The sequence below is a fragment of the Macaca nemestrina genome, chromosome 5 (assembly GCF_043159975.1).
Source record: "Macaca nemestrina isolate mMacNem1 chromosome 5, mMacNem.hap1, whole genome shotgun sequence".
NCBI classification, from domain to species: domain Eukaryota; kingdom Metazoa; phylum Chordata; class Mammalia; order Primates; family Cercopithecidae; genus Macaca; species Macaca nemestrina.
In genome coordinates, this window is record NC_092129.1 from 115,304,758 (window position 1) to 115,328,722 (window position 23,965).

Genomic DNA, 23,965 nt, shown 5'->3' on the forward strand with positions numbered 1-23,965 from the left:
CTCCAGCTTAGTGTGGAATGAATGGGAGATAAGCCCTGGCTCTCAGCTTCTCCGGAAAGACAGAATGAACTGCAACACACATCTAACACACTAATCTTCCCACCTGCATCTCAAGAAACTGGCTTCTAAGTCATCTGGCAGAACCTGGCACACCCTAATTCCTGGAGACCAGTAAGAAAGAACAAAGAGTGTAGTTTGGACACACAAAAAGATTTTAGAGGTACCTAGAAACTCTGGCTGGCCTAACTGGTAAGAATCATCTAGACAACACCAGTCTCGCAAGACTAGTAGGGGCAGTAGTCTTATCTAACGCACAGAAGCCAAAACCAAGAGTAAGGGAAATAAAGAAACAGAGAAATATGTTCCAGATAAAAGAACCATGTAAATTTTCAGAAACTGACCCTAAGGAAATGATATGTAATTTACCCAACAAGGAATTTCGAAAAATGGTCATAAAGATGATCACTGAGCTCAACAGAGCAATGCATAAACAAACTGAGAACTCAACAACGTGACAGAACATATTTTGAAAGCACCAAACAGAAATTATACAAATGAAAAAACATAATAACTGAACCAAAAAGTCAGAAGATGAGTCCAGTAACAGACTAGATCAAGCAGAAGAAAAGATCAGTGAACTCAAAGAGGTCACTAGAAATCATCCAATCTGAAAAGCAAACGTAAAAAAGAATGAAAAAGAGTAAAGACAGCTTAAGGCAGGGGCCTCCAACTCCCAGGCCACAGACCAATACAGATATTGGTCTGCAGCCTAGTAGGAACCAGGCCACACAGCAGGAGATGAGTGGTGGGCGAGTAAGCAAAGTTGAGTTCCACCACCCCTCAGATCAGCAGTGGCATCAGATTCTCATAAAAGCACAAACTGTTGTGAACTGCACATGCAAGGGATCCAGGGCACATGCTCCTTATGAGAATCTAATGCCTGTCACTGTCTCCCATCACCCTCAGATGGGACCACATAGCTGCAGGAAAACAAGCTCAGGGCTCCCATTTATTCTACATTATGGTGAGTATGTAGTAATAATAGAAATTAAGTGCTCAATACATTCATGTTTATAGCAGCACAATTCGCAATTGCAAAAATGTGGATCAAATGCCCATCAACAAGTAGATAAACTGCGGTATGTATATGTATGATGGAATACAACTGAGCCATAGAAAGGAATGAATTAATGGCATTCGCAGCAACCTGGATGTGATTGGAGACCATAATTCTAAGTGAAGTAATTCAGGAATGGAAATTACGCTCCCACTCATAAGTGGGAGCTAAGCTATGAGGATTCAAAGGCATAAGAAAGATACAATGGACTTTGAGGACTGGGGGAGAAGGGTGGGAAAGGGGTGAGGGATAAAAGACTACAAATTGGGTTTAGTGCTCGAGTGATGACAGTACACCAAAATCTTACAAATCACACTAAAGAACTTACTCATGTAACCAAATACCACTTGTTCCCCCAAAACCTATGGAAATAAAAAATAAAATAAAACAGAAATAAAGTGCACAATAAATGTAATGCACTTGAATCATCCCAAAACCCTCCACCTCTCCCACCTACCCTACTCCACCACCCCGAGTCCATGGAAAAACTGTCTTCCACAAGACCGGTCCCTGGTGCCAAAAAAGTTGGGGACTGCTGGCTGACTTAAGGGACTTAAGTGAAGCCATCACAATACAGGCATTATCAGAGTTGCAAAAAAAGAGAAAGAAAAGGACTAAAAACACATTCAAAGACATAATGGCTGAAAACTTCCCATGCCTGGGAAAGAAAATACAAATCCAGATTCAGGAAGACAAATTGATACCAAATAGGATTACTCCAAAGAAACCCACACAGGCCAGATGTGGTGGCTCATGCCCATAATCCCAACACTTTGGGAGGCCAACACAGCTGGATTGAGCCCAGGAGTTTGAGACTAGCCTGGGCAACATGGAAAAACACTGTCTCCACACAAAATACAAAATTAGCCTGGCATGCTGGCAAGTGCTTGTGGTCGCAGCAACTAGGGTGACTGAGGTAGGAGGTCCTGAGCCTAGGGAGGTCAAGGCTACAGTGAGCCATGATCACACCACTGCGCTCCAGCCTGGGCAACACAGTAAGATCCTGTCTCAAAAAAAAAAAAAAAAAAAACAGGAAAAAAAAAAAAAAACCCCACACAGAGGCAATACATTATCATCAAATTGTCAAAAATTAAAGACAGAGAGGATTTTGCAAGCAGTAAGAAAGAAAGAAGCAACTTGCTAAGTACAGGGGAATCTCTGTATCTTATTAGATTTTTGAACAGAAACCTTGCAGGCTGAAGGGAATAGAATTATATATGCAAAGTGCTGAAAGAAAAAAAAAATTGTCAGCCAAGAATACTATACCCAGCAATCCTGTCCTTTAAAGCTGAAGGGGCGATAAAGGTGTTCTCAGACCAATAAAAGCCGGGGTGCTTTATCACCACTATACCTGCCTTGCAAGCATGCTAAAGGTTGTTCTTCAAGTTGAAATGAAAAGATGCTAAACAACAACATATATGTTTTTTGTTTTTTATACCAAAAAAAGTATAAAACTTGTTAGTAAAGTTAAATATACAGGCAAAATAAAAAGAATATTTTATTACTATAACAGTGAAGTTAATTATAATCCTAGTATAAAACCTAAAAGACAAAAGTACTAAAAATAACTCTAAATTATCTTAAATACATAATACAATAGATCTAAATTGTGACTCAATAACATATAATTTGAGGGTAAGGAAGGTAAAAATGAGAGCTCCCGCATGGAAAGAAGTTAAGCTGTTATCAGCTTAACACGGATAATGATAAGATATTTGATACAAGTCTTCTGGCAAAAAAAAACACCTATAGAAGTTACACAAAGACTCATAACATTATAAAAAAGCAACAAGACAACAGGAGAGAAAAAGGACAAAATAACTACAAAACAAACAGAAAACAGTTAACAAAACAGCAACAGTAAATCCTTGTCAATAATTACTTTAAATGTAAATGGACTAAACTCTCCAATAAAAAGATACAGTAGCTAAATAAATTTTTTTTAAAAATCCAACTACACATTGTCTACAAGAAACTAATTTTAGATTCAAGGACACACATAGGCTGAAAGTGAAGGAATAGAAAAGAATAGTCCATGCAAATGGTACCCAAAAAAGTGGCTATATTTACATCAAAGTACACTGTAAGTCAAAAACTGTCTCTAGAGACAAAAAAGGTCATTACACAATGACAAAAAGATCAATTCAACAAGAAGATGTAACAATTGTAAACAAATACACACCCAACATCAGAGCACCCAAGTATATAAAGCAATTACTGACAGAACTGAAAGAAGAAACTGATAGCAATACCGTAAAAGTAGAAGACTTCAGTACCTCATTTTCAATAACAGACAGGACATCCAGACAAAAAAATTAATAAAGAAACAGGGGGCTTGAACAACACTACACACCAAATAAACTTGACAAGCCTATACAGAACTTTCTACTCAACAGAAGAATATACGTTCTTTTCAAGTGTACATAAAATATTCTCCAGGACAGATCACATTAGGTCACCAAACAAGTCTTAACAAATTTAAGAAGTCCAAAATAACATCATCAAGTACCTTGTCCAACAACAATGGAATTGAACTAGATAACAACAAGAACATGGGAAAATTCACAAATACTAAATAACTCACTCTTGAACAACCACTAGGTCAAACAGTAAATCAAAAGAGAATTTTTTAAATATCTCAGGATAAACAAAAACAAAAAGAGAACAAACCAAAACTTACGTGATACAGCAAAAGCAGTAATAGGAAATTTTGTAGTGATAAATGCCTGTATTAAAAAATCTCAAAATAACCTAACTATACACCTCAAGGAGTTAGAATAAGAACAGACTTAACCCAAAGTTAGCAGAAGAAAGGAAGTAATAAACTATAGATAAATCAAATAAAGCATAGAAAAACCACAGGAAAAAAAAATCAACAAAACTAAGAATTGGTTGTTGAAAAAATAAAGTTGACAAACTCCTAGGCAGACTAAGATAAAGAGAGAGAAGACTCAAAATCAGAAATGAAAGAGGAAGCATTACAAAGGATATCTCTGAAATATAAAAAATCACAGGATGGGTGCAGCAGCTCACGCCTGTAATTCCAGCACTTTGGGAAGTCGAGGTGGGTGGATCATTTGAGGTCAGAAGTTCAAGACCAGCCTGACCAACATGGTGACACCCCATCTCTACTAAAAATACAAAAAATTATTCAGGTGTGGTGGCACATGCCTGTAATCTCAGCTACTCAGGAGGCTGAGGAAAGAATCGCTTGAACCTGGAAGGCAGAGGTTGCAGTGAACCGAGATTGCGCCACTGCACTCCAGCCTAGGTGACAGAGTGAGATTCTGTCTCCAAAAAAAAAAAGGAAAGAAAAGAAATAAAAAAATAAGGAACTACTAATAAACAACTAGGTGCCAATAAATAAACTGAATAACCTAAAGGAAACAGATAAATTCCTAGGAACATAAAACCTATCAAGACTGAATCAAGAAGAAACAGAATCTCCTGAACAGTCAAATTACAAATACAGATGAAAGCAGCAATCAATAACCTCTTAACAAAAAAAAATCCAGGACTAGATGGCTTCACAGCTGAATCCTACCAAACACTCAAAGAAGAATTAACACCAACCCCTCTTAAAGTTTTCCAAAAAATAGAAGTACAGGGAGTATCTCCAAATTCATAGTATGAAGCCAGTATCACTCTCAGGATAGTACCAAAGCTGGACAAAGACGCCACAAGGAAAGAAAGCTGTAAGCCAACATCTCTGATGAGCACACATGCAAAAATCTTCAGTAAAATACTAGCAAACCAAATTCAACAACCATTAAAAAGATAATACACTTTGACCAAGTGGGATGTTCCCCTGGGATATAAGGTTGGCTTAACATACACAAATCAATCAAGGTGATTACCCCTCATTAACAGAATGAATGACACAAGCCACATGATCATCTCAATAAATGAACAAAAAAGCATTTGACAAAAGTTCGACATCTTTTCATAATAAAAACTTTCAACAGAACTATAGAAGGAAACTTCCTCAACATAATAAAGGCCATTTATGAAAAACCCAAAGCAAACATCATAATCTGTGGGGGAGAACTGAAAGCTTTTCTTCCAAGATCTGGTACGAGAAAAGGATATCTATTCTCACCACTTCTATTGAACACAGAATCGGAAATATTAGCAAGACCAATCAGACAAAAGATATAAACAGCATCCAAATCAGAAAGGAAAAGGTAAACTTATCCTTATTTGCAGAAAACATAATCCTTTATGTAGAAAATACTAATGACTCCATTAAAATAAATAAATAAATATATATATATATATTAGGCCAGGTGAGGGTCCTAGCATTTTGGGAGGACGAGGCAGGTGGATCACCGGAGGTCAAGAGTTCGAGACCAGCCTGCCAAACGTGGTGAAACTCTGTCTCTACTAAAAACACAAAAATTGGCCAGGCATGGTGGCAGGCGCCCGTAATCCCAGCTACTTAGGAGGCTGAGGCAGGAGAATCGCTTGAACCCGGGAGGCAGAGGTTGCAGTGAGCAGAGATCGCACCCATGCACTCCAGCCTGGGCAACAAGAGTCAAACTCCATCTCAAAAAAAAAAAAAAACAAAGAGCTAATAAATGAATTCAGTAAAGTAGAATACAAAATCAACATACAAAAATCAGCTGCATTTATTTATACCAATAGTGATCGATCTGAAAGAGAAAACACAATAAAAGAATAAAATACAGTCAGGCTGTGCATAATGACCTTTCAATCAATGACAGACCACATTTACAGTGATAGTTCCATGAAATTATTATGGAAATAAAAAATTCCTATTGCCTAGAGACACTGTAATTATTGTGACATGGTAGCACAACATATTACTAACATGTCTGTGGTAATGTTGGTGTAAATAAGCCTACTACACTGCCAGTCGAATAAAAGTACAGCACATACAATTATGTACTTGATAATAAATGACTACGGTACTGGTTTATGTATTTACTATACTTTTTACTGTTAATTTAGAATGTACACCTTCTACTTATTAAAAAAAGTTAACTGTGAAACAGCCTCAGGTAGGCCCTTCAGGAGGTATTCCAGAAGATGGCATTATTACTATAGGAAATGACAGCTCCATGTGCGTTACTGCCCTTGAAGACCTTCCATGGGGTAAGATGTGAAGGTGAAAGAGGGATACTGAAAATCCTGAACCTGTGGAGTCCTAGGCTAATATGGGTGTTTGTGTCTTAGTTTTGAACAAAAAAGCTTAAAAAGTAAAAAAGCAATAATAACAAAAACTTACAGAATAAGGATATAAAGAAAATTGTTGTATAGCTGTACAATGTGTGTCTTAAACTATTACAAGAGTCAAGAAGTTTAAAAAATTTTTTAAGTTTTTAAATAAAGTTACAGTAAGCTAAGGTTAATTTATTAATCAATAAATGTTAATATAAATTTATTCTAGCCTAAGTGTACAGTGTTTACAAAGCCTACAGTAACGTCTTACGCCTTCACATTCAGTCACTATTCACTCACTGACTTACCCAGAGCAACTGACAATTCTGCAAGCTCCATTCATGGTAAGTGCCCTGTATGTGTGTACCGTTTTTAATCTTTTTTTTTTTTTTTTTTTTTGAGATGGAGTCTCGCTCTGTCACCAGACTGGAGTGCAGTGACACAATCTCGGCTCACTGCAACCTCCACCTCCCGGGTTCAAGCGATTCTCCTACCTCAGCCTCCCGAGTAGCTGGGACAATGGGTGCATGCCACCGTGCCCAGCTAATTTTTGTATTTTTAGTAGAGATGGGGTTTCACCATGTTGGCCAGGATGGTCTCTATCTCTTGACCTCATGATCCATCCACCTCAGCCTCCCAAAGTGCTGGGATTACAGGTGTGAGCCACCGCACCCAGACCGTTTTTTACCTTTTATAGCAATTTGTACTGTACCTTTTCCAGGTTTAATTGTTTTGATATATAAACACCATGTGCTACAATTGCCTACAGTATTCAGTACAGTAACACGCTATACAGGTTTGTCGCCTAGGAGCAATAGGCTATACCATGACAGCCAAGATGCAGAGACAGCTAGTTTGTGTAGGTACACTCTGAGTTTCCCACGATGATGAAATCACCTAATGACTCATCCCTCAGAATTTACCCCATCATTAAGTAATGAATGACTGAAGTTAGGAATAAACCTAACCAGGGAATGAAAGATATGTACCCTGAAAACTATAAAACACTGATTTAAAAAAAAATTGAAGACAAATGGAACGATACCTTGTGTTCATGAATTGGAAGAATTATATTGTTAAAATGTCCATGCTACCTAAAACAATATACAAACAAATGCAATTCCAATGACATTTTTCACAGAAATAGAAAAAAACTGTAAAATCTGTATGAAACCACAAAAGGCCCCAAGTAGTCAAAACAATCTTAAGAAAGAAAAATAAGGTTGGAGGCATCACACTTCTTGATTTCAAATCATATTATAGGATGGGTGCAGTGGCTCACACCTGTAATCCCAACACTTTGGGAAACTGAGCCAGGAGGATTACTTGTGCCCAGGAGCTTGAGATCAGCCTGGGCAAAACAGACCTGTCTCTACAAAAAATTTCAAAATTAACCAGGCATGCTGGCACACACCTGCAGTCGCAGGCTCAGGTGGGAGGAACTTGAGCCAGGGAAGTCAAGGCTACAATGAGCCATGATCATGCTACTGTATTCTAGCATGGGCAACAGAGCAACAGCCTGTCTCAAAAGAAAAAAAAAGTATTATAAAGTTAGAGTAATCAAAACAATATGGTATGGGCATAAAAATAGACACAGACTAATGAAACAGCATAGAAAGCCAGAAATAAATCCAAGCACATATGGTCAAGTAATTCCTGACAAGCCTGCCAAGAAGACACAATGGCGGAAGTACAGTCTCTTCAATAAACGGGGTTGGGAAAACTAAATATCTAATGCAAAAGAATGAAACTGGACCCTTATACCACACACACACACACACACACACACACACACACCCCTCCTTAGAAGAAAATATAGCGAAAACCTCCTTCATACTGATTGACAACGATTTTGAGCTATCACAAAAAAAGCTCAAGCCACAAAAGCAAAAATAAGTGGGACTACATCAAACTAAAAATCTTTTGCAATGCAAAGGAAACAATCAACAAAATGAAAAGGCAGCCTACAGATTGGGACAAAATATTTGCAAACCGTATCTCTGTTAAGAAGTTAATATCTAAAAAAATTTTTTTAACTTATTAGCAAAAAACGAAACCAAAAAAACTCTTTTAAAAAAACAGGCAAAGGACCTGAATAGACATTTTTCCAAAGAAGGCATAAAAATGGCCAACAAGGCCGGGCGCGGTGGCTCACGCCTGTAATCCCAGCACTTTGGGAGGCTGAGGCGGGTGGATCACGAGGTCAGGAGATCGAGACCATCCTGGCGAAAACGGTGAAACCCCATCTCTACTAAAAATACAAAAAAATTAGCCGGGCGTGGTGGCGGGCACCTGTAGTCCCAACTGCTCGGGAGGCTGAGGCAGGAGAATGGCGTAAGCCCAGGACGCGGAGGTTGCAATGAGCCGAGATCGCGCCACTGCACTCCAGCCTGGGTGACAGAGTGAGACTCCGTCTCAAAAATAAATATAAATAAATAAATAAATGTTTAAAATGTGTTACATTAACAATGTTAGGTTTCAGATGTCTATTTTCAAGTTTTTTAAATGGCAAAATAGTTTGCTTTTGAAAATAACTATTTAGTTTGCTTTTCACAAAGGCAACAGTAAAAGGCCTTTACTGCTATGTTACTTAACAGATCACGCTCTCAATAGCTTTCAGGCTGACTTTCAACATAGATCAATTTCGCCTATCATTCCTTTTAGCTATAAAAAAAAAAAAAAAGTTAATGAGGATAATATAAAAGTTTTATTTAGGATTACTAATTTAAGATTAACATCCTTTATTACTGAAATAATAAATCACATTCATGAAAAGAGAAAGAATGGACACAAGTGAATATATTCAGAGATGATGTTTATTCATTTTGTTAAACAAATCAAGCTCAAATGTTCCATGCTTATGTGATGAAAATATGACAAAATCTCATGAATCCAAATTCCAGTACATCATAATTGGAATAAAGTTACTCTAATAGTATAAAAACTAATTTATAACAAGAGAAACCATTAATGTCAAAAGCAGCTGATAAACAAAAACTATTGCTAAAATCAAAGAAAAACCCAGAATAAGGAAAGACAAACATATGTGGCAAAATATAAAACAGCTATATTCCTAATCCTAAATTTTATTCTAACATCATTCTAATGACTAATGATTAAATTCCAGAAACTATATTAAACATTGGTTTATTCGATATATCCTGGGGCTAAACATTAGCAACTCATTTATTCTACTTCCTCTTTTACTTGTGAATTCTAGATCCCATTATTATTTGACCATATATTCATGCCAAAAATCTAACAATACATGTAACACAAAATAATTCAGAAAATGGTGTGGGCATCTTAATCTGGATTAATAGAGAGCGCCATCTGGTGGTACAATGAAAGTTTAATATATTTTTTCATTTGTTTAAAGGCATGTATTAAATACAAATAGGGTTATGCAATTCTCAAAAATCGTAATTATGCAAATATTTTCAGTGTACAGAAAAGCAGAGAGAAAATTTGCCAACAAAACAACCAAAAATATGAACCCACTTTACCTCTTTAACCTCTATATAACATGATGGTTTACCAGAGAGCAGCTAGATAAAATATGCCAGTTTACTATGGTATGTCTACTTCACCTGAACCAATGACAAGTTCAAAAAATGTATTATTAACAAACACGATCTTCACTAAAAACAAGAAGTTAGTTGACTGGTTTTAACTTAAGATAAAAATCTAGTTGGGGGGAAAGGACTTATTTTTACTCTAAGACTTCATTTTTTTGTTTCTCTTGTATCATATAAAACCAGAGCAATAAACCCCAACAATAAATGTTTCTCTAAAAAAATCAAAATTGGATCCACCAACTTCATTGTCAAAAATCCTGATATATCATGAGGCCAAAATATGAACAGAATGATGAAGTTTGGTACCTCTCTTTCCCTTTTGGTGTTTCTAATTATCCCATTATCCAAGACTTTCTTCTCTTCCTAACCACCAAGTGCTGTCATTCTGCCCCATTCAAGCCTTCATTTCTTGGTAGAAATGCCAGACTGTCATACTTTACACAATCATAATGGACTCTGAGTTCATGAAGTAGTTACCCACTAAAGGCAGTGTAACAGCTCTTCTACAAAGAACAACCTGGGTTTGCTTTATCAATCAGACGCTTACGGCTATGGAACTGTAGACAAATTTTATAGGCTTCTCTAAAACCTCAGTTTCCACACTAAAAAAATACAGAAAGTTGATCTATACCTTGTAGGTTCAGGGCCTTTGAAATTAAAGGGCGTGAAATACATAACTACCTGGCACAAAGAACGCTATACCTGTCACTCCCCTCCCTTTTACTGACAAGGCCATTCTGCCACTCCTTAAACACTTTAAGTAATAGAATGTTTCCTACTCGCTGTCTACTCCAACTATGTGCAGTTATATTTGTTAGAAAATTCTCTCAAACTGGCAAGAAAATGCCAAGAGTTCAATGAAAAGATCATAATGGCCCCGGCGTGGCGGCTCACACCTATAATCCCAACAGTTTGGGTGGCCGAGGCAGAGGGATTGCCTGAGGTCAGGAGTTTGAGACCAGTCTGGCCAACATGATGAAACCCCACCTCTACTAAAACTACAAAAAAATCAGCCGGGCATGGTGGCGGGCACCTGTAATCCCAGCTACTTGGGAGGCTGAGGCAGGAGAATCGCTTGAACCCAGGAGGTGGAAGTTGCAGTGACCCAAGATCATACCACTTCACTCCAGTCTGGGCAACAGAGCAAGACTCTGTCTAAAAAAAGAAGAAAAAAGAAAAAAAAATCATAATGAACTGAAATAGTTGGAGAAAATTTCATTCAAAAAACATTTCATAAATGCAGTATAACTTTGAACTGGGCCTGGAAAGATGGATGAGATTTGGAGGACGGGGAAAGACTCAGAAGCTTAATTGTTCATTCACTCATTCATTGACTCACTGTCATCAAAAATGTGGCTAATGCTTACTGTGTGCCAAGAACTTTCTAGGTACTGGGTATCCTGAGGGAAATAAAACAGATGAGAGTCTGCCATCATGAACTACACATCGCAAGAGAGCAGGACAGAGACAAGTTAGATGTTTGTCTTTGGATGCCTGCCTATTCAATTAATAGCACGTTTCAGCTTGAAGTGGAAAAATTAACTAAAACAATCAATGTCTCTGTATATTAGAACTGCTGCTTAAAAGTTTTGATATAAGGAGAAGCAGAAACTGATAGCTAAAATGATACTCTGAATTAGCTGCAGAGTCTAACTACTTTCTTGTCTTTCAAGCTCACAAATAATGGATATGGTTGACTAATCCCACTTAATGTCTTTGATATCAGTAACAATGAAAACTGCCATATCAAGATTTTTAACAAATACAATTGTGGAACATATTAGCTTTGTTTGCATTTTAGCAGGAAGAATAAACTCAAAGACTAAGGCAAATTCTGTACCAGTTTGACAACAGCAAACTATAATTACGTAAACAGATGTTTTCACCATTCTATGAAATGGAATGAGATGTTATTTGAAACACGGACAATTTAAATAACTTGCTGCAGAATATAACCAAACGTTTTGACTTGAAAAAAATCTGTGATATTAGCAGTCAGCAAAGTAACATCAAATTTACATATGAAGAGCACAGCACATCACAGGAGATTTCCTCTATAAGTTGATTCAGACTTCAGAGAATCAGGAGGAGTAATGGATTAACTTGTTTTGTATCATTCACTTAGCAGTATCAAGCTTTCACTGCAACAGAAGGGTACTAGTAACATAAATAGTTTTCATTTTCCCCTGTATTTTGTTAGTAGCTCTAAAAATCACAAGAGGACAGATGTTATAAATAAATTTAAATATAACTATTCTCTTCAATGAGCCCAGGAAAAATGTAAGTTTCAATAAAAAGAAACAAGGGGTTTAAAAGTAATTTTCTTTTCATACCTTTTTTCTATTAAAATACTATATTGAGTTCTGTTTTCTAATCAAAATATGAAGGAACATACATTGAAATTTGCCCAATCGACTAAAGCAACTTTAAATCCAAACAAAATATATAACACATTCCTGAAAAAACTGGAAATCAAGATATGGAAAACAAACTAGGTGAGAGCCTTACAATGAACTCAGCTTACTGTCCAGGGAAAGTGTCCAGGCCATGGCAAAGGGAAGATAAATCCAGGGGCAGCCCAGTGGCCTCCCTAATTCCAGGAAATGGATCTAGGAGTTCACAAAGACTAAGGTGGCTGAATTTCACAAGGCAGCATGCAAGAGGAGAGAGATGCACAGAGAGAAAACTCCTTAAATATGCAAAAGGTCATCACTTGAGTATTCAATTGAGTACTGATTGGTGCACGTGTGAGGAAACTACAGAAGGCAGGGAAAATCCCACCCAAAACAATTAGAGGAAACTAACTTGAAAACTTTATTATTAATGGATCATCAGATGTGGTATTCGGAAGAATTTTTGCCTCACTAATGGAAAAATTAATTCTATAAAGTCCTGTAGTCTCACCTAGTAAAGCTTAAAAGCAAGATCTGAAAAAGTCAGGCTATTTCCAAGTAACTTAACTGCATCCAAGAAAAAAGATGATAAATATTTATAAAAATACAAAAATATCAGGAACCGATAAACAAAATTCACCATATCTAGCATTCAATTGAAAAAGGCTGGCTGAGCACACTGGCTCACACCTGTAATCCCAGCACTTTCAGAGGCCAAGTCAGGCGGATCACTTGAGGTCAGTTCAAGACCAATCTGGCCAACATACAAACCCTGTCTCTACTAAAAATACAAAACTTAGTTGAGCATGGTGACAGGCATCTGTAATCCCAGCTCCCTGGGAGGCTGAAGCAGGAGAATCACTTGAGCCTGGGAGGCAGAGGTTGCAGTGAGCCAAGATCGTGTCACTGAACTCCAGCCTGGGTGACAGAGGGTGACTCTGTCTCCAAAAAAAAAAACAGTCATGAAAAAAGGAAAACATAATCTATAAAAAGGAGGAAAGACAATCAATTGAAACAAACCCTCAAATTACACTGATGATTGAATTAGCAGGCAAGGCACAAAATCCATTATCATTGACTTCTATATGTTCAAGAAGCTATAAGAAAGAGTGAACATGTGGCCAGGCACAGTGGCTCAGCGTGTAATCCCAGTACTCTGGGAGGCCAAAGCAGGTGAACTGCTTGCACTCAGGATTTCGAGACCAGCCTGAGCAACAGGGCCGAGACCTGTCTCTATAACAAATACAAAAATAAACCAGGTGTGGTGGTGTGCACCTGTAGTCCCAGTTATTCAGGAGGCTGAGGTGGGAGGATGGCTTGAGCCTGGGAGGTTGCAGTGAGCTGAGATCACACCACTCAACTCCAGCCTGGGCAATAGAGCCAGACTCTGCCTCAAAAAAGAAAAAAGAAGAAGAAGAAGAAAGAAAGGTTAAACATGTGAAGAGGCATGAAGTGCATGTGTGTGTGGACACAAAACACCCAAATCAAACTTCTATAAGATGCAAACTATAATGACTGGGATAAGAACTACACTGGACAGAATTAAGAGATGAGACAATCAAGAAGAAAAAACTGTTAAAAGGATGTGAAGACAAAGCAATAGCAACTATCTAAAATGAAACAAAGAATAAACAGACCCCCCTCAGAAAAAAAAAAATAAAAAAGCATATAACTGAGCTGTGCAGCAATTTCAGCAACCTAATTAACTTTTACTTGGAATCCCCAAATTAAGCGGGGGTGGCAAAAAAAGTAAAATAATTGCAGAATTTTTTCCAAATGCATTGAAAACTATAAACCCATAGAACCAAGAACCTCAAAGGAACCCCAAAGGCAGGTGAATCACTTGAGGCTAGGAGTTTGAGACCGGCCTGGCCAATGTGGTGAAACTCCGTCTCTACTAAAAACACCACTCCCTCCAATCCCAGGTGGCACAGCTCACCAAAAAAAAAAAAAAAAAAAAAAATGAGGAAAGCTACCAAAAGACAATTCATAATCCAACTGATTAAAACTAAGGATAAACAGAAAAAAATCTTAAAAGAAGCTGGGGAAAAAGGCATTACGGACAAAGGAACATATAATGATGACAGATTTCTCACAAAATCAATGGAAACTCACAAACAGCAAAACACCTTAAAAGTACTGAAAGTAAAATACTGTCAACCTAGAACTTTTTGCCATACTAAAACACATTTTGAAAACAAAGGTGAAATAAAGGTCAGGAAAGTAATCAATGAAGTAGGAGGAGGCAGAGCAAGAAGACCAAACAGAACCAATAATCATCTCCCCTGCAGGAACACCAAATTGAACAACTATCCACACAAGAAATCACCTTCATAAGAACCAAAGTATCTGGTTTTAATATCATATTGAGAAAAGGGGCACTGGTTAGGAAAGACAGTTTTGAATTGCCTACACCACCCACCTCAACCCCCTGGGCAGCAGCTGTATGGCACGGAGAGAGAATCTGTGTGCTTGGGGAAGGGAGAGCACAGTGATTGTGGGAGTCTACATTGAAACTCAGTCCTGCCAGTCATGGTGGGAAGTGACACAGGGCAGAAATCAGCTGGGGGCCAAGGAAGGAACTATTATACCAGCCCTAACCAGAGGAAAATCATCCATCCCAGCAGTAAGAACCTGAGTTCTGGCTAGGCCCACCAGTGCATGCTAAAGCACTCTGGGGTCTTAAATAAACTTGAAAGGCAGTCTTGGCCACAAGGACTGCAATTCCTAGGCAAGTCCTGGTGTTGTGCTGGGCTTGGAGCCAGTGGACTTGGGGTTCACGTGACCTAGAAAGACACCAGATCAGGCATGGTGGCTCACGCCTGTGATCCAGAGCCGGGTGGATCACTTGAGCTCAGGAGTTCAAGACCAGCCTGGGCAACATGGCAAAACCTGTCTCTACCAAAAACACAAAAAAATTAGCCAGGCATGATGGTGTGTGCCTGTAGTACCAGCTACTAGGGAGGCTGAGGTAGGAGGATTGCTTGAGCCTAGGAGGTGGAGGATGCAGTGAGCTGAGACACCAGCTGGGGCAGCCAAGGGAGTACTTGCATCACCACTCCCCCAATCCCAGGTGCACAGCTCACAGCTCTAGGAGAGACTCCTTCCTTCTGCGTGAGGAGAGAAGAGGGGAGGGTAAAGAGGACTTTGTCTTGCAACTTGGATACCAACTTATCCTCAAGAGAATGGAGCACCAGGCAGAGTCCTGAGGCCCCCATTCCAGGACCTAGCTCCCCGATGACAATTCTAGACACACCCTGGGCCAGAAGGGAACCCACTACCTTGAAGGGAAGGACACAGTTCTGGCAGGATCCCTTACCTGCTGACTAAAGAGCCCTTGGGTCTTGAATAAATACCAGTAGGCAATACTTGCTGGTACTTGCTAGTAGCCAGGTAGAACTTGCTGCAGGTCTTGGGTAAGACCTAGTGCCATGCAGACTTCAAGCATGACCCAGCATGTTCACAGCTGTGCTGGCTATGGGGATAGACTCCTTCTCTATTAGGTCATTCTTGTGTTACTATAAATAAATATGTGAGGCTGGGTAATTTACAAAGAAAAGAGGTTTAGGCCGGGTGCCGTGGCTCACGCCTGTAATCCCAGCAATTTGGGAGGCCAAGGTGGGTGGATCACTTGAGGCCAGGTGTTTGAGACCGGCCAGCCAATATGGTGAAACTCAGTCTCTACTAAAAACACAAAAATTAGCCAGGCATGGTGGTACATACCTGTAATCACAGCTACTCTGGAGGCTGAGGCACAAGAATTGCTTGAACCTGCGAGGTGGAGGTTGCAGTGAACCGAGATCACGCCACTACACTCCAGCCTGGATGACAGTGAGACCGTCTCAAAAAAGAAAAGAGGTTTAATTGGTTCACTGTTCTGCAGGCTGTACAATTATGGCACCAGCATGTGCTTGGCTTCTGGGGAAGTCTCAGGGAGCTTTTACTCATGATAGAAGGTGAAGCAGGTGCTTGCAGGCCGTATGGCAAAAGAAGGAGCAAGGGGCAGAGGGAGGTGCCACACACTTTTAAATAATCATATCTCATGAGAACTCACTCACTATCTCAAAAACAGCACGAAGCTACAAGGAATCCATTCCTGTGACGCACAAACCTCCCACCAGGACCCACCTCCAACATTGGGGATTACAACATCTCAACCCGAGACTTGGGTGTGACAAATATCCAAACCATATCACCTTCTGCTTGAGGAAAGGAAAGGGAATAATAAAGGGGACTTTGTCTTACAGCTTGGTTGCCAGCTAAGTCACAGTGGGGTGGAGCACCAAGCAGGCTCCTAGGATCCCGGATTCCAAGCCTTGGCTCCTGGATGGCATTTCTGGGCCCACCCTGGGCCAAAGAGGAGCCCACTGCCCTGAAGGGAGAGACCCAGGCCAGGCAACATTTGCTACAAACTCACTGAAGAGCCCTCGGGTCTTAAATGAACATCAGCAGTGGCGAGGCAGCACTCACCACAGGCCTTGGGCGGTGGGGGTCACAAGGAAAGACTCCTACTTGAAGAAAGGAGAGGAAGAACAGAAAGAACTTTGTCTTGCAGCTCGGATGTCAGCTCAGCCACAGCAGAACAGAGCATTAAGTAGATTCCTAAGATTCCTGACTCCAGGCCCTGGTTCTCAGACATTTCTGGACCCACCTTGGGCCAGTGGGGAGCTCACTGTCCTGAAGGGAAGATAAAAGCCAGGCTGGATTCACTACCTGCTGACTGAAGAGCCCTTGGGCCTTGAGTGAACATCAGTGGTAGCCAGGCAGTGGTCGCCACAGGTCCTGGGTAAGACTCAGTGCTATGCTGGTTTCAAGTCTAATCCAGCACAGTCCCAGTGGTGGTGGTCACATGGGTACTTGTTTCACCCCTCCCTCAGCCACAGGAGACTCTGCATGGAGAGAGAAACTCCATTTGTTTGGAGAAAAGTAAGGGAAGAAAACAAGAGTCTCTGCCTGGTAATCCAGGGGATTCTCTCAGATCTCACCTAAAACCACCAAAGCAGTACCTCTACTGGTCTGCAAGAGTCTGTGTTCCCCCTAATGCAGATGCAGCTGTAGTGAACAAAGACTTAGATCAGGACACTCAATTCCTTTGTATAGCTGGACAACCTTCCCAAGAAGGATGAGGACAAACAAGCCTAGACAGCAAAGACCAAAATAAATATCTAACTCTTCAATGCCCAGACATCAACAAACATCCACAAGCATCAAGACCATCCAAGAAAACATGACCTCCCCAAATGAACTAAATAAGGCACAAATGATCAATCCCAGAGTGTCAGAGATATGTGACCTTCCAGGCAGAGAATTCTAAACAGCTGTTTTGATGCAGCTCAACAAAACTCAACATAACACTGAGAAGGAATTCAGAATTCTATCGGATCAATTTAACAAGAGATTGAAATAACTTAAAAATCAAGAAGAAATTCTGAACCTGAAAAATTCAACTGACATACTGAAGAATGCATCAGAGTCTCTCAACAGAATTGATCAAGCAGAAGAAATAATTCGTAAGCTTGAAGCAGGCTATTTCAAAATACAGTCAGAAGAGACAAAAGAATAAAAGGATAAAAAAGAATGAAGCATGCCTACGAAATCTAGAAAACAGTCCTAAAATGGCAAATCTAATAGTCAGTGGCCTAACAAGGAGGTAGAGAGATAGGGTAGAAGGCTGATTCAAAGGGATGATAACAGAGAATTTTCCAAACCTAGACTAAAATATCACAATTCAAAAGTACAGAGAGGTTACAGATTTAACCGAAATCAGACTACCTCAAGACATTTAATTACCAAATTTTTGAATGTCAAAGATAAAGGATGTTAAATGAAGATAAAAGAAACAAACAACATACAAAGGAGCTCTAATACATCTGGCAGCAGATGTCTCAGAGGAAACCTTACATGCCAGGAGAAACTTTAAAGTGCTGGAGGAAAAAACTTTTATCCTAGAATAGTATATCCAGGGAAAATATCCTTCAAGTGAAGGAGAAATAGACATTGCCAGGCAAACAAAAGCTAAGAGATTTCATCAACACCAGACATGTTCTATAAGAAATGCTGAAGGAAGTTCTTCAATATGAAAGAAAAGGATGTTAACGAGCAATAAGAAATCATCTTAAAGTAAAAAGCTCACTGGTAATAGTAAGCACATTAAAAAAAAACAGAATATTGCAGCACTGTAATTGTGGTGTATAAACTGCTCATATCTTTAGCAGAAAGGCCAAGAGATGAACCTATCAAAAAATTACTACATCTTTTCAAGACACAGACAATGCAATAAGATAGAAATAACCAAAAGTTTAAAAATGGAAGGGATGAACTTAAAGTGTAGAGGTTTTATTAGTTTTCTCTTTGCTTGTTTTTGCAATTAATATTAAGTTATCATCAGTTTAAAATAATGGATTATGTTATTTGCAAGCCTTATGGTAACATTAAGCCAAAAAAACCTACACAAGATACATAAAAAATAAAAAGCAATGAATTAAAACATACCACCAGAGAAAATCATCTTCATGAAAAGACAAGAAGCTGCCGGGCGTGGTGGCTCACGCCTGTAATCCCAGCACTTGGGGAGGTCAAGGCAGGCAAATCACAAGGTCAGGAGTTCGAGACCAGCCTGGCCAACATGGTGAAACCCCGTCTCTACTAAAAATACAAAAAATTTAGCTGGGTGTGGTGGCGGGCACCTGTAATCCCAGTTACTCGAGAGGCTGATGCAGGAGAATTGCTTGAACCCAGGAGGCGGAGGTTGCAGTGAACCGAGATCGCGCCACTGCACTCCAGCCCCAGCAGCAGTGTGAAACTCTGTCTCAAATGGGAAAAAAAAAAAAAAAAAAGGAAAAAAGGAAGAGAAGACCACAAAACAACCAGAAAAAACAAATAACAAATTGGCAGTATTAAGTCCTTACATATCAGTAACATTGAATGTAAATGAATTAAACTCTCCAATCAAAAGACAAACAGTGGCTAAATGGATAAAAAAGCAACATCCAATGATCTATTGCCTACAAGAAACATACTTCACCTATAATAACACACAAAGACTGAAAATAAAGGGAGGGATGAAGATAGTACATGCAAATAGAAATCAAAAAAGAGCAGGAGTAGCTTATATGGGACAAAACAGATTTCAAGAGAAAAACTACAGAGATAAAGGTCATTTTATAATGATAAAGGGGTCAACTCAGCAAGATGATGTAACAATTGTAAATATATATGCACCCAACACTGTAAAACCCAAATATATAAAGCAAATATTATTAGAGCTAAAGACAAAGATAAAACCCAAGTTAACAGCTGGAGATTTCAATACCCCACTTTCAGCATTAGACAGATCATCCAGACAGAAAATTAACAAAGAAACATTGGACTTAATCTGAACTATAGACCAAAATGAACCTAACAGATATCTGCAAAACATTTCATCCAACAGCTGCAGAATACACATTCTTCTCCTCAGCACATGGATCATTTTCAAGGACAGACTATATGCTGAGTCACAAAACAACTCTTAAAATTCAAAAAAACTGAATTCACATCAAATATCTTCTCTGACCACGATAGAATAAAACTAGAAATCAGTAACAGGAAGAATTATGTATACTATACAAACATGGAAATTAAATAGTATTCTCCTGAACGGCCAAGGGATCAATGAAGAAATTTAAAAGGAAATTTTAAATGTCTTGAAACAAATAAAAATAAAAACACAACATACAAAAACCTGTAGGATAAGGCAAAAGCAATACTAACAGAAAAGTTTATAGTAATAAGCGCCTACATTACAAAAGCAGAAGACTTCAAATAAATAACATAATGATGCAGCTTTAAACACTAGCAAAGCAAAGGCAAACCAAGCCCAAAATCAGGAGAAAAGAAATAATAAAGATCAGAGCAAAAATAAAAGAAATTGAAATAAAAAATACAAAAGATCAATGAAACAAAATGCTGGGTTTTTTTTAAAGCTAAGCAAAAGATAAGCCAGACAAAGAAGAAAGAAGACACAAATAAATAAAATCAGAGATGAAAAAGGAGACATTACAACCAATACTGCCGAAATTCAAACGATCATTAGAGGCTACTATGAGAAACTATATGCCAATAAATTGGAAAAGCTAGATTAAATGGATAATTTCCTAGACACATACAATCTACCAAAATTAAATCACAAAGAAATCCAAAATCTAAATAGACTAATAACAAGAAATGAGATTGAAGCTGTAATACAAAGTATCCCAGCAAAGAAAAGTCCAGGACCCAATGGCTTCACTGCTGAATTCTATCAAACATTTAAAGAAGAACTAATACCAATCCTACTCGAACTATTCTGACAAATAGAGGAGGAGGGAATACTTCCAATCTCATTCTACAAAGCTAGTATCACCCTGATACCAAAACCAGACAAACACATCAAAGAAAAGGAAGTCAATATCCTGATGAACACTGATGCAAAATTCCTCAACAAAATACTAGCAAACCATATTAAACAACATATTAAAAAGATCATTCATCATGATCAAGTGGGATTTATCCCAAGGATGCAATGATAGTTCAACATATGCCAAATAACCAATGTGATACATCATATCAACAGACCGAAGGACAAAAACCAAATAATCATTTCAACTGATACTGAAAAAGATTCTGATAAAATTCAACATCCCTTTATGATAGAAATCTCAAAAAAATGGAGTATGGAAGGAACATATCTCAACACAATAAAAGCCATATATGACACACCCCCAGCTAGTATCATACTGAATGGGGAAAAACTGAAAGCCTTTCCTCGAAGACCTGGAACAAGACAAGGATGCCCACTATCACTACTGTTATTCAACATAACAGTCAAACAATGTCTAGCTAGAGCAATCAGACAAGAGAAAGAAAGGGCATCCAATTTGGAAAGGAAAAAGTCAAAGTATCCTTGTCTGCAGGTAATATGATCTTATATTTGGAAAAAATTAGACTCTACCAAAAAAACTATTAGAATAAACAAATTCAGTAAGGTTGCAGGATACACAATCAATATACAAAAATCAGTAGCATTTCTACTTGTCAAGAGCAAACAATGAGAAGAAGCAATCAAGAAGGTAATTCCATTACAATAGCTACAAATACAGTGAGATAAATAAACATAAAGAAATGAAAGATCTCCAGAGTGAATAGAATAAAACATTGATGCAAGAAACTGAAAAAGACACACACAAAAACTGAAATATATTCCATGTTCATGGATTGAAAGATTCAACATTGGATTTTTGTTGTTTTGTTTAAATTATACCTTTGATCCTAAGCCAAACCAAGCAGTTAAATAATTTCAAAAAAGTAAACAACAGACATTATCCTCAAGTTATCAAGGCGTCTACAAGGTACCTTTACCCCCAAACCCTATATAGTATACAGTTACACAGGTGAGAACCAAATTCAGGTTTCCAACAAAAATTATAAAATGATATTCAGCAAAAGCTGCAATTCTCTATAGCAGCTCATGAGATTACTCTGGATTCCTCTGCAATTGCTATCAAGACTGTGAGCCTCTCACATTCTACTTGGCTAACAGGCTAGGTCCAAGGAAGTGAGAGTCAACAGTCACTCAACACTTCATTGTGTCACTTCATATATACTACTATGTCTCCTTGCTTTTCAACAATTTCTTCTAGGTTTCAAATAGTTCTGAATCCAGTTTCCAAGGTAATACTGCTGGGTTATGTATAGATTTTTCCCTCTTCAAGTACATCAGGATATGATTTAGCTTTATTAAATTTCCAGATTTTCACTGTGTAAATGAGCAGACACATCAGAAAACAGATCAGCTCCAGAGCCAGGATGTCCAGAAGGAGATCAAGATATAATCTGATGTGCTGGGTTCCAGGAAGGAATTGCTGCAACACAGTATGAAGATAATTATTGTTACCAGTGGAGTGTATCATTAATGCAAATTTCTTGAGATGCCTTATACATCAGTAGATCAAGTTATAGCCTCGATTTCTGACTTTGCTGTGGCGATACTGGATGTACCATTCAAGATGTAAATGGAATATGCACCACAAAATAACTTTCCCAAGGATTACGACCATTTGAACTTTAAGAGGGTTGGTGTAGTATCCTGGGCACCTGTCTTCATTTAGATTAGGGTAAGAACAAACCACATCTGTTTAAAACGCTAAAAGTAACACAACATGAATAAACAAGAGAAGACTTTCTATGATGACTGTAGGAAAAAGAATCAGGGTCTAAAATGAGCTTCTAGTGAGTAATGTTAAGAGAAGCTGGGTATCCAGAGCTGGGTCATCTTCAATACTTTGAGTGATATCCAAGAAACCCCTTACATTTTTAACCAATTTTGCTTTAAATGTATGAGTCTCAAATCAACTTCCAGGTCTCACAGTTTTTCATTTTCTCAACCCCTCCATCCTTCCCCCAATGTCATTTTCCAAAGCTGGAGGCAAAAGCTTTAGCCAACCTGGCCTCTCCACCTGTCAGAATTGATATTGTTAAAATGTCCATACTACCCAAAGCAATCTACAGATTCAATGCAATCCCTATTAAAACACAATGATGGCCAGGCAAGGTGGTTTATGCCTGTAATTCCAGCACTTTGGGAGGCCAAGGCGGGTGGATCATGAGGTCAAGAGATGGAGATCATCCTGGCCAACATGGTGAAACCCCGCCTTTACTAAAAATACAAAAATTAGCTGGCTGTAATGGCACACACCTGTAGTCCTAGCTACTCAGGAGACTGAGGCAGGAGAATCGCTTGAACCTGGGAGGCAGAGGTTGCAGTGAGTGGATATTGCACCACTGCACTCCAGCCTGGCGACAGACCAAGATTCTGTCTTTTAAAAAAAAAAAAAAAAAAAAAAAAAAAAAAAAAAAAACGCATTCTTCACAGAAATCCTAAAATTTACATGAAACCACAAAAGACCCAGAATAGCCCAGGCAACCCAAAGCAAAAAGAACAAAACTGGAGGAATCACATTACCTGACTTCAAATTATACTACAGATCTTCTAAAACAGCCTACCAAAACAAAAACAAATCATAGTACAGAGCTATAGTAACCAAAACAGCATGGTACTGGCATAACAACAGACACACAGGCTGGGCGCAGTGGCTCACGCCTGTAGTCTCAGCACTTGGGAGGCAGATACAGGTGCATTATGAAGTCAGGAGATCAAGACCATCCTGGCTAACACGGTGAAACCCCGTCTCGACTAAAAATACAAAAAATTAGCCAGGTGTAGTAGTAGTGGGCGCCTGTAGTCCCAGCTACTCAGGAGGCTGAGGCAGGAGAATGGCATGAACCCAGGAGGCAGAGATTGCTGTGAGCCAAGATCACGCCACTGCACTTTAGCCTGGGCAACAGAGCGAGATTCCGTCTCAAAAAAAAAAAAAAAAGAAAGAAAGAAAATAGACACATGGACAAATGGAATCAAATAGAAAACCCAGAAATAAATCCATACATCTACAGTGAGCTCATTTTGGACAAAGGGGCCCAGAACATACATTGGGTAAAGAGCAGTCTCTCCAATAAATGGTACTGGGAAAACTGGATATGCATATGCAGAAGAATAAAACTAGACCCGTATCTCTTGCCATATACAAAATTCAAGTCAAAATAGATTAAAGGCTTAAATCTAAGACCTCAAACTATGAAACTACTAAAAGAAAACATTGGGGAAACTCTGCCCAGGCAAA

At 38.7% G+C, this 23,965-nt stretch overlaps 1 protein-coding gene and 1 pseudogene across 7 annotated transcripts in view; both read right to left on the bottom strand.

Annotated features, from left to right (window-relative positions):
• LOC105479478 (small ArfGAP 1) overlaps positions 1-23,965 on the bottom strand; it is a 191,570-nt gene that overhangs the window by 137,933 nt on the left and 29,672 nt on the right. The window lies entirely within an intron of this gene.
• Positions 6,668-22,636, bottom strand: LOC139363097 (transmembrane protein 192 pseudogene; annotated as a pseudogene).